Source organism: Acyrthosiphon pisum, unplaced genomic scaffold (assembly GCF_005508785.2).
Source record: "Acyrthosiphon pisum isolate AL4f unplaced genomic scaffold, pea_aphid_22Mar2018_4r6ur Scaffold_21582;HRSCAF=24315, whole genome shotgun sequence".
NCBI lineage: Eukaryota > Metazoa > Arthropoda > Insecta > Hemiptera > Aphididae > Acyrthosiphon > Acyrthosiphon pisum.
Window position 1 is genome coordinate 33904 of NW_021771065.1, and position 9668 is coordinate 43571.

The window sequence follows — 9668 nt, forward strand, 5'->3', positions numbered from 1 at the left end:
GAAAATTGCATTTTTGTTGCACCGAGCCACCAATTTGAAAAAAACATCGTACAGTGATGCGGTGCTAGCGGCACTCGTCGCTACGCTCCTCGGCGCGTCGCTCCGCTCCGCAAATCGAAAATATCCTCCGACTTGCTGTGCAACATCTCCCCAAGTGGGTCACAGGGTTGAGAAAATTGCATTTTTGTTGCACCGAGCCACCAAATTGAAAAAACATCGTACAGTGATGCGGTGCTAGCGGCACTCGTCGCTACGCTCCTCGGCGCCGTCGCTCCGCTCCGCAAATCGATAATATCCCCCGACTTGCTGTGCAACACCTCCCCATGTGGGTCACAGGGTTGAGAAAATTTCATTTTTGTTGCACCGAGACAGTGAAAATGAGTCACTCAGTGGGGATGATGATTGTGTGATATAATTTATAGTTATAGTATAAATTTAAAATTAATATCAAATATATTTAACATTTTTACAGTATTTATTTATTATTTATTTTAATTGGGCTAATATAGGTACCTAGTCTAATTAGGTACTCAACTATAGTTTATATTTCACCTTAATAATGACGTGATTCACAATATTACTTACCCAAAACTGACTATGTCCCAAAACTTGTTAAAATACGTAAAAAAAAATTTGTTATAGGCGCGCGTGGCAGTCAAGTAGCGTTGCGCGCATGCGCATAAACGTAAAATCGTAAACTTTAGAAGGCTATAACTTCTAAAATAATAGTTTCCAGGAAAAAAAAATTACACCATCGTTTTAAGCATAAAAAAACAAGTCTTTTAAAAAAAAAATTTTGAAAATCGTGAGGGGGTTGGTAAAGTAGACTTTAGCCAAAAGTGCCGCCATCTTACTTTTATATTTGTTAATTTTTTTTTTTGTTTTTCACGATGCTATTGAAAATTACTGGGAACTTTTTTACTTTTGAGTTTTGACCCAACAAAGAACCAACTAGATTCACTTTCCTATCAGAAAAGATGCGGACAGCTGAGGTAGAAATTTGAACTATTTTTACTGTCATAATAGGTGATTACAGACACATAATATAAAAACACAAATCGCTGTAAAATAAAATTCATTCATGTGTGTCGAGGGGCCATTCACCCGCGCTATTTCAGTTGATAGGTACTAATTGTTTTATCACTTGTAAAATAAAAATACTAAATGTACTGTATTATCAGAGATTTTTGACTTTTTACACAATACTATTGACTATAAATAATAGAATTTATTTATTAATGGTAAAACTATTAATTAAATTATTAATTAGTTATTGGCTATTTCTAACGTTATCACACAGTAGGTACACACTGCACGCTACGACACACTAAGAAGTCATCTTTCTTATATTTGTACAATTTATTTTTATATTTAGTGTTACGATTACCCACCAATTTTGGGGGTACACCCACCCCTTAAAATAGGTGTGACGGCTGCCACATCTAATACATGGGTTCGGCGCCACTGCACCTTAACTTCGTACGCTCTAAGCTAATGACTGTCTCTAGAATAAATTCAGATTAGCTCTGTTAACCTTTGAGGTACGACGGTATTCGTTTGTAGATTCTTCGTTCGTTCCCTAAATTGGAATGACTATTAGGACTCCACGACCAGACCACAGTTCAGTTTGCAATAAACCTCATTGACTATTGGTATGTGTGTCTGAGTACTGTTCCAATATTTAAAGGTAAGGACGAATAAGACTTTAAAATAATATTCAACTCGGGTTTTGATGGTCGGAAACACTTTTATTAAATTCAAATAAACATAAATAAAATACTTAGCGAATTCAGATCGCCTAGTCCGAACTATGATCAACGTTTCACAAGTTCGATCGTCGTACCTGCGTTCTCGCCGAATCACTCAGAGAAAACGAGACTGCCCCTGCCTGCGCGTACGGCGGTGTTATAAAATAAAATATTTTTGCTGCCTCAGCACATTTTGCTTCATTGGCCTGACCTATATTAATATAGGGGGGTGGGGTTGATGGCCTCCCCGGTACACATGAATGAATTTTATTATACAACGATTTGCGCTTTTTATTTTAAGTTTGCAATTACCTATTAAGACAGTAAAAATGGTTCAAATTTTTACTTCAGCATCTTTTCTGATAGAAAATTGAATCTAGTTGGTATTTTGTTGGGTAAAAATTCAAAGGTAAAAAAGTACCCAGTAATTTTCAAAAACGTTGTGAAAAAAAAAAATTAACAAATAGGTATAAAAGTATTTTCACACAAAATCAGTTATCGACAAAATCGATTATGTTTTTCTGTTGTAACTGAAAAATGAATAACCGTAAAAACTTTATATTTTAAAAATATTTTTATATAATATATGAACATTTTCCTTACAAGATATTTCCTACAAGATATTTAAAATATATTGACTCTTTTTGAGCTTTAAACATTTTTATTTTTAAATATCGTCGATAAATAATTTTCTCTCTCGGTCAAGCTGAACACAGATCCAGAATATGTATATTATTTTTAATGTGGGTCTAAAGTTAAAATTTTAATAAAATTCATTAAAATTGAGAAAATTAAATAATTTTCGACTGCCCGCCAAAGAAAAGTTAAAAGAAAACCTTAACAGAAAGTCACATTAATTTGTGTTGAAACTTAACTAGATAAATGTATAATATACATAGTAAAATTTATATATTATATAAATTTTACTATACTGTATGCTTTCGAAAAATCTTTGGGGATAAAAAAAAATGTTACCCCCTCTCAAATAAGTTTTTGGGGCAACACTGAAAACTATATCCTTACAAAACATAAACTTTAGGTTATCTACATCGTGGGCTACATCTTATATTCATAATATAATCGCCCTGATTGATGAACAATTGTCTTTCATGAAATTGTTTTCGTAGAATTTTCTGGTTGTTGCATAGAATGCATAGTGCATTACAATTGACAACTTGAGGTGATCGATTAACGCAGAGGTGTGACAAAAAATAGTATGTGTGGCTCGAGCGGAAATTCAATTTCAGTCTTTACGGAAATTCCAGAAATGCGGCCTACGACTGCGGCTCGCTAGTCGCTACACACATCGCCTGCAACTGAAATTGCTCACTTCCAGCCCTTGCCACACAATATACTGTTGTATAATATACCTACAAGTAATACCTGAAATACCTTCAATGACGTTATATACCTATTATTCATTTTTTTTTATTAATTAACCCGCGGCAACTTAAGTCATTGAGTGGTTTTTACTGTGGGGGAGGGTACTGTGAGTTTTAAACACGTGTTTTTTTTTAGTTTTTTCAGTTTTTTAGCGGGAATACGTGGCTTGTAGGTATCTGCCATACCCGGCTGGCGGATGGCGGCACTTTTTTCCGGACACCGTGACTTGCCCGAAGAAAAATGCCGCCCGCGACCGGCATTGAACCGACGTCGCGGTCGGTGTGCGTCGCAACCGACGACTTATTCCGCTCGGCCACTCCGCCCCCCATTATTATTATTATAATACTATTGCAAAGTATAAACAGTAAACACTATGTCGCATTTAACATTGATATTATACTGTGTTTGCTAGTATTGTTTATTGTTGACGACAATTGTGCCTATACACTGTTTATTAGAATAGAATTAATTTATTTGTATTGTAATATTTCGACAGTAAATTGTTTCCAATAAGCATTTAACTTTTTTTATGTTTGGTATTTATAAATAGTGTTTAAATTCAAATTAGAGCAAAGTAATGTTTTCAATTAATTGAATTATTTTTCCTCGACTTAAAATAGCTGCCAGCAAAGTGCTAAGTTTCACGCGTAAAGTGATATTCCGTCAATCAATTAAGATGTGGCTGCAGGTCGTAGTTTAGATTGCATTAATTAAAATTAATTATACAATATTATAGGTGACTTAGAATAGATTTGATAGGCCAGATTTATTAAAAAACAGCTTTTAGTTAAATATTTTATCAGCAAAAGGCCCATCAGCCATGGGCTCGTTATATTATGTTTAAAATGTATACGAGACTAAATTCCTTTCAAAACTCAAAATAATTTGCAAATTTACGTTATTTTTACGTATTTTGTCAACATTTAAAATTTAAATACTGAGGTACAAAAAAACTTGTGACTATGTATTTTTAATAGTTTTCAACTGTCATTGTAAATTAATAAAATTATAAACACGGTTTATTTATAAATGTTTTAAGTTAAAATTTTAACAGTATAAATAAACGAAAATGACGACCTTAGTTATACTTTATGGTAATTTAAATTAGAATGACATTTTATAATGCAATTCTTTTGAAAAAAATTAATTCCACCAACTGTATATCCAAGTAAAATAACTTACTTTAATAGCAATATTATAATCATAAAATATCTATGTATACCATGGCTGCAGAATACTATCGTTTTATATCATTAAATTCAAATTAAACTCGTACATTACAGTGTCTGCAACCACCCGGCACCTAATGTACAACAGAGTGGTGTCCACTTGGCACTTTTAACTATTAGTTACAAATTGCATATAGTTACCACCTAATAATAAAAAATATTATCTAAACTTCTACTTAGATTAAAAATCATTGTTAACCGTAAAGTAAAGTAAAGTATGTAGTAATAATAAAAAAGCTATTTTAAATTTAAATGATCATTTCGTTGTCAACGAAATTAATTAAATAGAATATTTAAAATACTAAGATATGTAAGTTTATTATGGTAGTGGTTTAATGGACGCCCGCCAGCGCACGTATTCTCCCGCCACTCAGGTTTAGTTGACGCCCGCCACTTATATTTCTCGTATTTTAGATGTACTAATCATCTTTTATAAACGTTTGAGAGCGTTGACTGGCGATCAAATGTGTGCAGTTTTGAATTTTCGTCCTTCCAAATTTCTTTTTTTGACAATAGAAAAATATGTGTGGTTAGGGACGTACGTATCTAAATTTTTGGGCGTGTGAAACTCGTACAACCAATTCGTAGACAATTACGCGGACACCATAACACCCTTCACAAATTTATTAAAACTGGTGTAAAGAAGGGGCGTCATTTCCACTTTTTTTTTGTTGGTGCCAAAATGTTTGCAGACCATTCAAATTATTACCAGGCCACATAGAAAAAATTTTTTTTTGGTGGGTACGTCAAGTGGGGACAAAAACTGTAGAATATTTGTATAATTTATTTAATAGGTCACTTATATTAGTATGAAAATACCACAATATTGTTACTATTTTTGACGAACTAAACTATGTGTAGGTACTTTTAATGTATTTATTTTATATTGTGGATACAAGTGTACAGTGATAAATAAATGTATGGGTATAAATCTGTGGGATGATGGCAGAAGCTGATATGTACATTTTGTTAATTTTTGAATCATCATTTAAATAGTTTAGAAATCGTATATTTCAAGTGGTGGCAAAATATGATATGTCTTTATTATGTGTGTGGTGTCGTATATGTGCAAAGACCAAAACTGATATGTCATTATTTGAAAATATATTTAGCGGAAAAACTAAGTTCAGAAAATGTATATATCAGCTTCTGCCATCATTCCACAGAAATCACCTTTATAATAAAATACCTAACCTACACATTTTTTCTCCCTGCATATTCAAAATATATAATATAGCTAGCTTAATAAAACCAGAAATTTATTTTATTGGTATTCTTTATAGAATTTTTGTGTTATAATTTTATCAATTATAATATTGTGGAACCACAAAATCACATCAAACATTCTTGGAAATTAAACATTAGTACAATACATTTTTTTTAATACTGAAAAAATATAAAATATATACATATAATATAAAACACTTAGGTATATCGGCGCTTTTATTTATTGTTGGTAGGCCAAAGAAGGCATTTTAAAAAAAAGTTCGTGCAAATGTACACCCTACACCCCCCAAATGACGCCCCTGGTGTAAAGTAGAAATGGACAGATGTAGAACAACGTGCATTCAAATCAATAAAAAACGCGCTAGTCACATCACTGAAATTTTCACCATCCGATCAGAACATGCGTTTTGTCTGCAAACCGATGCAAGCGAAATAGAAGCCAGTGCGATACTTTTCCAACGGGGTTACAGACCGGAGGAAAGGCGTATAGTTTCCTATGCAAGAAAAAAGTTTAGTGAAACGAAAACAAGGTACGCCGTGGTCGAACGCGAGTGCTTAGTAATAATAACTTCCGAGATTGATCGAGTTAGAAGGCCGTGGAAACGAATTACTCAGAAGAGCGTCGCTGTGGTAAGAGGTTCCAGGCGCTAAGTGTGTTCGTTCACAATACAATATTGGACGCGCTGATAAAGGGTTACCTCGTTAGACGTTATTGGTGATATAGGTAAAATTTCAATACGGAGCCCTGCATTAATTTATAGTGACCAGGGGAAAGTAGGATACCCTTCTACTCCATACGAGAATAAATATCCGGAAAGAGGATAATAGGAGCAATTACGAAATATAATTAATCGTAATAATCGTATAATTTTATTTTTTACATTAAATGCTTCAGAATTTAAGTTTATTAAACAACAATATTGAATATTACTCTTTTGTACAGAACTTGTACGAACGCGAAATGGCCACGCGTCGCTGTAATGTAACTTATGGGCTATTATAGTCGTTTCCATTTAATATGCACCCGGCACCACCACCGCGGAGCGCTAAGATCGACCGAGGCGTTTGTGCATTTGAGGTTCATCACACATGTACGCACACACGACACACGTGTAAGCTCGTAAAATAGTGTCGACATCTTTATCATATTATTTAAAAATTTATTTTATATCTATTAAAAATGACCAACAATTGATCGACTCAGTGTATTATGAATTTTGTAATGATAATATTATAATAATATTTTTAGTCAATAATTTGCTATCTGGGATCTGAAATAGCTGGCCTTACAATTACCCCGTTTATAAACATCACAATCGTAGGTATTAAACGCATGTTATTATTATTATTATAATTGTTATAAATGCGGCAGAACACAGCCGGTCTCGTTTGTAACGGATGAAAAGGAACACACCACACGATGACAAAAACATACAGATTACAAACGTTTAGGTACCTAACAAAATTTTATTGCATCGTTACGTTGCGGGGGGTCGTGACTACCGAACAGTGGACAGTTTGCTGTACGTATGTGCGTGAAAGGAGCTATTGTCAAAATATTATTAATGTTCGAAGACCGTGAATTATAATCGAATCGTCGAGGTGAAAAATCGTGTCGGCATTGATCTTATTTTTTTTTTGATAAATCGATAGAATTGTCATTGTGTCGAAGACTTTATTGTATACCTATACAACAATATGCCTATTATATGATTAGTTAGTATAGACATGTGCTGAGAGTCGGTACATTTTTATATTAACCTAGCGGGAGGTAGGTAGCTACTGGATATAATGTGGAAGTATATTTAATTGAAAAAAAAAAGAAAATTGATATTTGGCACGAGCGTCGTTTAAAACCGCACGCTTATCATTCATAACCACACATTTTACACGGTCCATTACCACACAGATTTTTTCCATTGTCAAAAAAGGAAATTTGGAAGGACGAAAATTTAAAACCACACACATTTGATCGCCAGTCAACGCTCTCAAACGTTTATAAAAGATGATTAGTACATCGAAAATACGGGAAATATAAGTGGCGGGCGTCAACTAAACCTGAGTGGCGTGAGAATACGTGGACTAGTGGGCGTCCACTAAACCAGTACCATAATAAACTTACATATCTTAGTGTTTTCAAATATACTATAAAATTATTTTCGTTGACAATGAAACGATCATTTAAATTTAAAATAGCTTTTTATTATATCTACATACTTTACGGTTAACACTGCCTTTTAATCTAAGTCGAAGTTTCGTTTCATGATTATGCGAATTCGGTGTTAAATATTGCTACTATAGATTCGTGTAGAATTAGGTGCGTATTTAGAATTTGATTTCATGGAGTGGGTGGAGGCATGATGAAAATATATAAATATACTTAAGTACTTAACATACTTACTTACTGTTTAGCAAATAATATCAGAAATAATTATATGATAATATAGTCAGTATCAGACAGTATAATGGTATGTATTATTAGGTACTAACTTTATACAATTTGTAACTTATAGTTAAAAGTGGACACCACTCTGCTATACATTAGGTGTGGGGTGGTTGCAGACACTGTAATGAACGTGTTTAATTTGAATTTAATGATATAAAACTATAGAATATAGCCTATATTACATGTTATACATATCGTATGATTATAATATTGCTATTAAAGTAATTAATTTTACTTGGCGATACAGTTGGTGGAATTAATTTTTTCTAAAAGAATTGCATTATAAAATGTCATTATAATGTGTTAATATAGTTTAAAAGTTTTAAGTACCCACGAATAATATTTTTAAATTACCATAAAGTATAACTAAGGTCGTTATTTTCGTTTATTTATATTGTTAAAATTTTAACATAAAACATCTATAAATGAACCGTGTTTATAATTTTATAATTTTACAATGACAGTTGAAAACTATTAAAAATACATAGTCACAAGTTCTTTTGTACCTCAATATTTAAATTTTAAATTTTGACAAAATACGTAAAAAGAACGTAAATTTGCAAATTATTTTGAGTTAGAAATTCATAAAACTTTTCATATAGTAAATTGAATCTCATTGGTTCAAAATAGAAAATTCTCAGTTTGTCTCACTTTTCACCCTATTTACTTTTCGGCCAAAACAAAAAGTTCAATAATAATAAATATTATCTTACTAACAGTTCTTATCTAGAGTTCGTTGGAGTAAGTCGTTTCGTTTTCTGGTCTCCGTTATCTGTATTTCATTTTATATCGTTAATCTACGGTATTTTTCGTTCATTTTTAATTTATTTTTATTTTCGATCACAATGTCTTTTACGTGTGTCAAATGTTTTGATACTTCTACACATAAGGATGACATATTGGAGTGCTCTACTTGCAAAAAGTTTTTGCACTTCTATTGTGCGGGCTACTCTGAAACTAATTTTAAAAAAATGTCAAATTATACAAAAGCAAGATTCAATTGCACTGAGTGCCAAACTGATATACAAAAATTTCAAAAATCTCCTAAAAATCAAAAAACGAAAAACAAGGTAAACTCAGTTAATACTATGGAAAAAAATATTGAGGAACTCATGAGTTCAGTTTCTTTTATGAGCTCACAATTTGACGATTTTAATAATAAAATTGATATTATTGTGAGTGAACTAAAAAATATCAAACTTGTAAATTAAAAAAATAACTGCTGAGAATAAACGGCTCTCAGGTGAAGTTTGTATACTGAAATCTAAAATTGATGAAATTGAACAACATAATTTAGGTATATCTGTAGACATAATAGGTATACCTAAGACAACTAATGAAAATTGTATTGATATTGTGGAAGAAATTGGTAAAATTACTAATACGGAATGTAAAGTAATTGAAGCCTATAGAATAAATTCTTTGGTATCTAAGCAAAATATTATAACGGCGAAATTATCAACACTGGGCATGCGCAAAGATTTAATTCACAAAGTTAGATCTATGAAATTGACAGCGGATATTATAAAAAATAATTGGCCGAAGGAAAAAATATATATTAATGAACGTCTTACAAAATTAAAAAGAACACTTTTTTCACAAACCAAACGCGCTGCAAAAGAAAAAAATATCAAA